The sequence below is a fragment of the Seriola aureovittata genome, chromosome 2, assembly GCF_021018895.1.
Source record: "Seriola aureovittata isolate HTS-2021-v1 ecotype China chromosome 2, ASM2101889v1, whole genome shotgun sequence".
In the NCBI taxonomy this organism is placed as follows: domain Eukaryota; kingdom Metazoa; phylum Chordata; class Actinopteri; order Carangiformes; family Carangidae; genus Seriola; species Seriola aureovittata.
In genome coordinates this window covers 31,485,001-31,492,500 of record NC_079365.1, presented here as the reverse complement: position 1 = coordinate 31,492,500, position 7,500 = coordinate 31,485,001, and the positions used below count along the sequence as shown (strand labels likewise).

At 40.6% G+C, this 7,500-nt stretch overlaps 1 long non-coding RNA gene across 1 annotated transcript; it reads left to right on the top strand.

Annotated features, from left to right (window-relative positions):
* The first annotated feature begins 1,873 nt into the window (after positions 1 to 1,873).
* LOC130175111 (uncharacterized) lies at positions 1,874 to 5,243 on the top strand. The gene is made up of 3 exons (XR_008828700.1): positions 1,874 to 3,092; positions 3,379 to 3,446; positions 4,706 to 5,243. It is a non-coding gene; the product is annotated as an uncharacterized LOC130175111 (long non-coding RNA).
* Positions 5,244 to 7,500: the final 2,257 nt, after the last annotated feature.

The window sequence follows — 7,500 nt, the reverse complement described above, 5'->3', positions numbered from 1 at the left end:
GAGAAACACACACAGCCTGTATTCAGAAACTGAGCCTTAAAACCAGCCGTCAGGACTTCTGGAACTTTGTGATGTCACAACAAAGCAGTCACCAAGCCCCGCCCACCTGGACCCACCATCCAAACCTTGCAGGATTTGGTTTCTCTGAGTGTTTTTACCTGAAATCTGCTGTATTTTTATTGGATCACTCAGAAAACAGTCAGCCAATCAGAAGAGAGGCTCAGAGCCTCCTCTCTTCTGATTGGCTCACCGACCTGTTGTAACTAGAGCTCCAGAGAGAAGCCTGAGAGAGGAGATGTAAAATTACACTGAGATGGTTTTTGGTTCTTAAAACCACGAATATATCTTCTGATGGATCAACACTTCAGGAAAATATGGAGCTTTAATGTCAACAAATCATATGAAAAGATCAACTCTGTTTTATATCAGTCTGTGTCTCTGTACTTCTCCTCTGATGGTGTAAATGTTTAAAACTGTGTCACAAATGTGAACAGTACAAACACTCAGACGGGAGTAAACTGTCTGTGTACATTCATCATGGTTTGAGGCTTTTCATGGGATTTGTTGACAATAAGATAAATATAGAATATCACCACACTTGTCCTTTACAGACAAAACAAACCATATATAACCACTAAATATTACGCTAAAGTAATGCTGTCAAATACAAACCTTCTGCAGTAAATCCTCCTTCATTAAGGTTATAATGTTTAAAGAGATGTTGATTCAGCTGTATGATATTTAGTCTACCTTTTCTGATATAAATGGAGTGGACAAAATAATAGAAACACCTGAAATAACACAATCCAGCTCTTTAATCTACATACTCTATAATGATCATTCAGGTGAATCAACAAGTAATGCAAGCAGTGTTTGCCCAGGTAAAGCTGAAAAATATTCATCAGTTAGGACGATACTGAAGTGAAGTGATCTGATCTCATAAATCATTGTAATCTGAAAGCTAGCTTGACTTCCAGCCGTTGTATCTGTAGTTTCTATCTTTGATGCCTAATTAAATGAAATAATATAATATAAAAATATGTGAAATGCTGTTATATTAAAAAAGCAACATCTGTATGAATATCAATGCACTTTAATACCTGACTGATCACTTACTTTGTCTCTTCTTTTGATTTATACATATAATTGTCTATAAGTTTAATATTTTTTTCTTTCGTTTATTATGATTTTTTCTTTCATTAATCTTCTGTGTTCTGACTTATATTCCTATTCTTATTACTGCTCGCTCAGCTGCTCCTGTTCTACATTTAACCTGAATGTGATTTGTGTCTTTTTGACTGTTTTGACTTGTTGACTTGTACATAAAGAGCATGCGCAGTGAGGGATCACCCCGGGGTGACTGGCGATAGCCAGAGTGACAGATGTGCACAGACGTGTGGAAAGTAAACTTCCGCATTAATTGGTTAAGAGGAAGCAACAGCAGGTAAACCAGCTGATGACACTGATTTATCCTCTCTGTGAGAGATCTGCTGTAAATTAGAGACAGAATATTATTACAGGAGTGGCGCAGCTGCTTTTGTAGCCCAGTGGTTATCCAGCCAATCTGTCATTCAGTGGCAAGAGGCGCACTGTCTCTTTAAGAGTTGCAGCAGTAAGTTCTGCTTTACGGCTGTAGAGCAGCAACGTCAGAGCGGGAGAGTTCGCGGGTTTACACTTGATTTCTGCTGAGAGGGGAGAAGACATGGCCGAGCGTTAGTCAGTCTGTCATTCATCTTTCACATCAAGTCATCGTTTCTTATGCTGTTTTTCCTGCTAGGTGAGCACACATATTGAAGCTATGTGATTGTGCTTGTGTTGTAAAAAGAGGTTGCTGGTGTAGGTGTAAACATGTAAGTGTAAATGTACATTTTTCGATGTTAGATGCTACTCGCGAGCTAACCGCTAATTCATAGGTGAGAACAAGCAGGCTGTAAACGAGTCACTGTAGTGATTTATTTGTTTATGTGTGTGTTTAATATTGTAAACATTGTATTGAGTTTAAAACTTTCACACTTGATTTATGCTGAGAGGGGAGAAGACATGGCCGAGTTGTAGTCAGTCTGTTATTCATCTTTCACATCCAGTCATCGTTTCTTATGCTGTTTTTCCTGCTAGTTTTCCTGCTAGCGGGCGGAACCGGAGCCAGAGACCGCGGTGGTCGTCGGACTTGTCACCTGCCGTCATCCAGCTTTGCTCATGGATCACTTGAGTATCAGAAACTATTTCTATAGAGCTCTATAGTATTTTCTTTGGGTACCCAGATTTTATTTTCTTGCCTTTGCTGCGAGTTTTATTTTACTCCTGGACTACGAAATACCAAATTGCACGGCAATTTGTGGAGAGGATTAATTGTTCATTATCCAAGAACAAAGGGACTGATTTACTTCTGATACATACTGGAAAAAGAAAAGACTGATTGAAAGAGACATTACACAAGATTTTGAATTGTGATATTTCATTTATATTGTTGACATCTATTTGTGTTACTGGATTAAGTCAGATACTTTGAGTGATTATGTCACTGAAATGAAAGAACATATTTTGAGTTAAACAAACATTCACTAGTTTAAAGGGAAGGTACGTTCCAGTCCATAAAATCTTTTATTTTATTTTATTGGACTTAGGTAGCATACTACTGCCAGACCCAGAATAAATTCCCACTGAGTACATTTGAATCTCATCTTTGTTTGTTGTTATTGAAAGAGGGACAAATTGATACTTGGTTACACTTTCAGGAATAGATCGGCGCGTAGGTTTTGTGCGTAGAGAGAGAGAGAGACAGAGAGAGAGAGACAGAGAAAGAGACAGACAGAGAGAGAGAGACACAGAGAGAGAGAGAGACACAGAGAGAAAGAGACAGACAGAGAGAGAGAGAGACACAGAGAGAGAGAGACAGAGAGAGAGAGAGAGAGCTGTGACGTTGGCGACCGGAGCAGAGTTAGCTAGCTAGTTAGCAGTTAGCAGTGTAGCTGTAAATGTGCCAAAACTACAGCTACGACTCCTCAAGACCGAAGTTCCCGCGTCTCCCCCGTGCTTCAACTACAGACTCTGACCTGGGGAAGACTAACAACACCGGGGCAGGAGAATACAGAGTGAGTCACTGTCATTTTTTGACAGACGTGGTTTCTGGAGTGTATATTGTAATTCATTATCTAGAGAGTAAAGGTGTTTTGTTATGGTGGACAGGTGTCATGGAAACAGTTGGGCTCAGTAATTATTCATTTGAGTTCTAATATTAATATAAAAATAATGAGTTTTGCACATACAAACTGATTTATCTCTCAGTTTAATTCATTTGTGTTCTTACATTAATAAATTGTACGTACAAATATTGAGTATAGACATTAGACTTTATCATGTGACTAAATTTCTACTTAGACAGCTGGGCAGATTTCACCTGCTGATGAAGACTCTGTGATGCAGCTGAAATCTCCAGAAAAAAAAAGGTAAGTGAACCTTGATGTTTGTTTGTTTGTTTTTCTTTCCAAGGCCAGGAACGGCCTTTCACACTAATATCACAGCTTTGCTGAATCTGCAAAATCCAAAGTGTCAGTATGAATGGCTAAATCATTTCGACTCCACTTACTCGCTTATTCAGAGTTTTCAGCCACAATTCATGGTCTTCATTAGCAAACTAAACACAACAAACTGTAACTTTCTGCCAGAAACTTTATTTATTTAACCCAAATTACTAATTTGTGAGCACATTATTAATGTAGAAATACCAATTTGCTTTAACGCCTGAATTTTAATTTTGATAACACAACATGATTTTATCATCACAGCACTGACAGGTAATATTAAAGCCAAATTTAGCTCCAGCATAAAAACCAGCTTGCACACATGTGAACCTCGTCCACAGTGAATGTGATGTCTGCTTTTATTTTGGTCTGATGTGGAGAGTGCAGCTGTTTCACAGTCAGCTGTGTCTGATGGTTCGCCAAACTCCATCTAGATTTAGACAAATTGTAACACGCAGCGCGTTAGCCTCGAGTGTCTGACCCCTGTGTCTGCAGCACCTTCACAATAAAAGCCTTCCTCTGGTGCTCGGTTGCTTTGTTCACCCTGTTTTTTTTTTTTTTGCAATGTTCCCTGTTGAGAGGACAAACAGGGACATAGCTTCATGAAAACACAGTGTGTTGTATTATTACTCAAAATATTAAGCTGCTCGTTCTCATTTCAGTTAAAAATGTTAAAAAAAATAGGGATGAGCAATTAATCTAATTTCATTTTCAATTACGATTTTTTTCTTCCAACGATTATGAAAGCAAGATAATTGAGATAAAATGACATTCTGTCCCCTACAAAAACCCTCCCCCTGTCCACGTCCTTGTTGCATTTTAGCGTACATCAGCAGCGTACGTAGGAGTGCGTCCTCTACAGTCTGACTGCTAAAAAGTTGATTTTTAAAGTCCAATAAATGAGTGGTGTTTCCAAAGTCAGTGACTAATCGTGTTAAATAATTGTGATCTCAATAGTAATCAAAATAATCCTAATTATGATTTTTGCGGTAATTGAGCAGCTCTATGTTAAAGTGACGTGAATACAGACTTTTACAGCAGTGGCTGAGTGTAGCAGTCATCATCCACATCAGCTTTAAAATATTCATCATGTCAAAAGAGCTGTAAAAGCTGAATATTGGTGTGTGTGTGTGTGTGTGTGTGTGTGTGTGTGTGTGTGTGTGTGTGTGTGTGTGTGTCAACAGAGCCAGACAGCATTGCGTCACATCCTTGATTGACAGGCCCCAGGGACCAATGGGCGGAGACTGTAACAACGCGTCTCCTCTGACTCACTCTCTAATGAGGTCTGCTGGCTGAATGTTAAAGTGGTTTTATGGCCCAGCTGGACTCAGCAGAGTCCTGGTCCTGTAGACGGAGAGAAACGTGCCGCTCACGTTCATCTCTCCGTCTCTACAGCAGGAAAAGCAACAGATTACAGAGCAGGAGGCAGTGAGGAGCATGGCTCAAAGGAACTGCGGCAGGATCAAACCTGTGACCCTTGACCCCTTATTCATACCATGTGACTCACTCCAGTAGTTTTCTTGGTAGAGGACTTTATAATTATTTTATTACAGGGTCGGGTCAGTCGGTCTACTTTGTACCTTGAGAAGAAAATCCTGTACTTCACTTGTGACACAGTGATTAGGATTTTATTTCAGTAAAGACACATTTCTGTTCATTTTTAAATATAATGTAACTTTACAAACACATATCAAAATAAAAGTAGAAGTACTTTTTCTGTAATTTGTGTAAACTTTCCCTTTATCATGTTTGTTTTAATCTAATATGAATTTTAAATGAATTATTGGTTCGTCAGTTCAGCCTGTGAACTCTAATCGTCCTGACTGACACTGATTCAAACTGTGTGGGAACTAATGTCATGATACCAACATGAACAGTTTGACCCACCAGTGTTCATGGTGTTAGTCTTAATAAGTGACACCAGTGTCAAACAGGGTGTCAGGCCTCTGCTGCCCCCTGCTGGGCTCCAGCAGCACGGACACAGGTGACACCACCAGGCCAGTACTGGTCAGGACTGCTCCAGTCCCCCTTGTACTGCTGGTACCAGGTACTGGACTGGATCACCTGTCAGGAGATGAGGTGTGGACATGTTGTCTGTTGTCTAGGATCTAGGATCCATACTGACCTATTTTCTCAAAAGATTACTAATTCGTTCTACTATTACAATTAAGAGTTCAGTCATGTGTTTTTATACTGCAGTAAACTCCAAACTTAATTTTAATAAACCAACGTTTTAAGCAAAAATAATCCAGACACAGACTAAAAGTTTTAAAAGTTTGGTTCAAATTAAATGTCATAATGATAGTGCTTGAAGTATTTATTTAGTTAGATACAGTGACTGTGAATGTCAGAGCTTAGAACCGCAGACTGTAAATAAAGATTTCTGTGGCTAGCATTTGCTCCCATTAGCGTTGTTAGCGCAGCTGGGCATCTTGCTTGAAGGCTAATTCATTTACTGGCAAATTAGCCAGTTAACGAGCTAAGCTAACAAGCAATGTATGATGAGTGCAGACACTGATACCTGCTAATTAGTTACATGAATTTGACTCACTTGTAAAAACAGCAGCTCAGACTTCCTCATGTTCAGTTAGTCAGTCAACAACAAGTCGAATTACCAGTCTGAAATTTACATGAAGAACCACAAACACAGAGAGGTCACGTTCACTCACTGAATTAGCTGAGGAGACGCTGAGCAGACAGCTAGCTAACTGAGACAGTACTCACCTGTCACTCAAAGAGGCCACACCTTAAATCCTCCATAACTGTAGTCCTTAATAAAATGTAAACAGGTGAGTTATATAAAGGAGGAGGAAATTAGCTCTAGAGACCAAAACAGTTTTTGTACCAGGCTGTGAACATGTTTATTTCTGCTGTAAAGTTGGACATTTTAACATGGGAGTCTATGGGGACTGACTCACTGTTGGAGCCAGACTCTAGTGGTCGTTAGAGGAACTGCAGCTTCTGGTTCTTCAGGTTGATGCTTCATGTTTCAGTCTGGAGGTTGATGCTTGGTTGGAACGCTGTAACCAGACTGTGACCCCCCCTTTTGATGGTCACTGGTGTTCAGTTGGTGTGTGGTCTGACCCACAGTGTCCCACTGTAAATGATCAGTGTGTGTTCAGTGTACAGCTGCTCACATGTAATGATGGTAGACAGTGAGAGTGGAGCGGTGAGTCAGTTAAGTCTGAAGGGGCTGAGTCACCAACATGGCCGCCCAGGTGTGGTCATCCTTTGTCTCCCTCTCTTCATCACACCCTCTCTCTGAAGAGTGAAGAGGGTGAATCACCATCAGGCTGAGGCCTCGCTCTCTCACTGAGAGTCTGGTGTTCAGACTGAGACTGGCGGGGGGGGGGTCCATCATGGTGTGGGGTGGGGGGGGTGTTGTTTCAGGACTGGGTGAGAAGATGATACAGTTCAGGTCCAGGAAGACTGGTCTGAGTAATAGAGCTACAAGTCTGAGGCTCATCAGACACCACAACTCTGCACGGCTGTTTATAACTGTGACATCATCACAGTGACATCATCTCATCCTCCACCGTGATGACTGAGACATAAGACCTGAGTTGCAGGGAGCCCTGCCTCCTAAATATGATGTTTATAGTTTCCCTGTGACTTGAACGGATGTCATGAGGAGGAGTTTTGACCCTGTTTCCTACTAATTACGTTTAATTATCACTAAAGTTTTATTCCTCCTTGACGCTGACAGTCAGAGCGGCAGCCATTTTGTTTTCAGGTCATACATCCGTCCGTCTCTTTCTCATGGACATGATATCTCAGTAACGTCAAATCTGGCACAAATTTTCACTTGGACTCAGGGATGTACTGATTAGATATTGGTGGCTAAAGGTCAAAGGTCAAGGTCAGTGTGACTATACAAAGCACTTTAGCCATTACTCAAGGCTTCACAGCGATTGTGATAGAGTTTAACTCATGGTGAATGTTTGATGTGACTCTGGATAAACAGGGATGTGACTAAGTT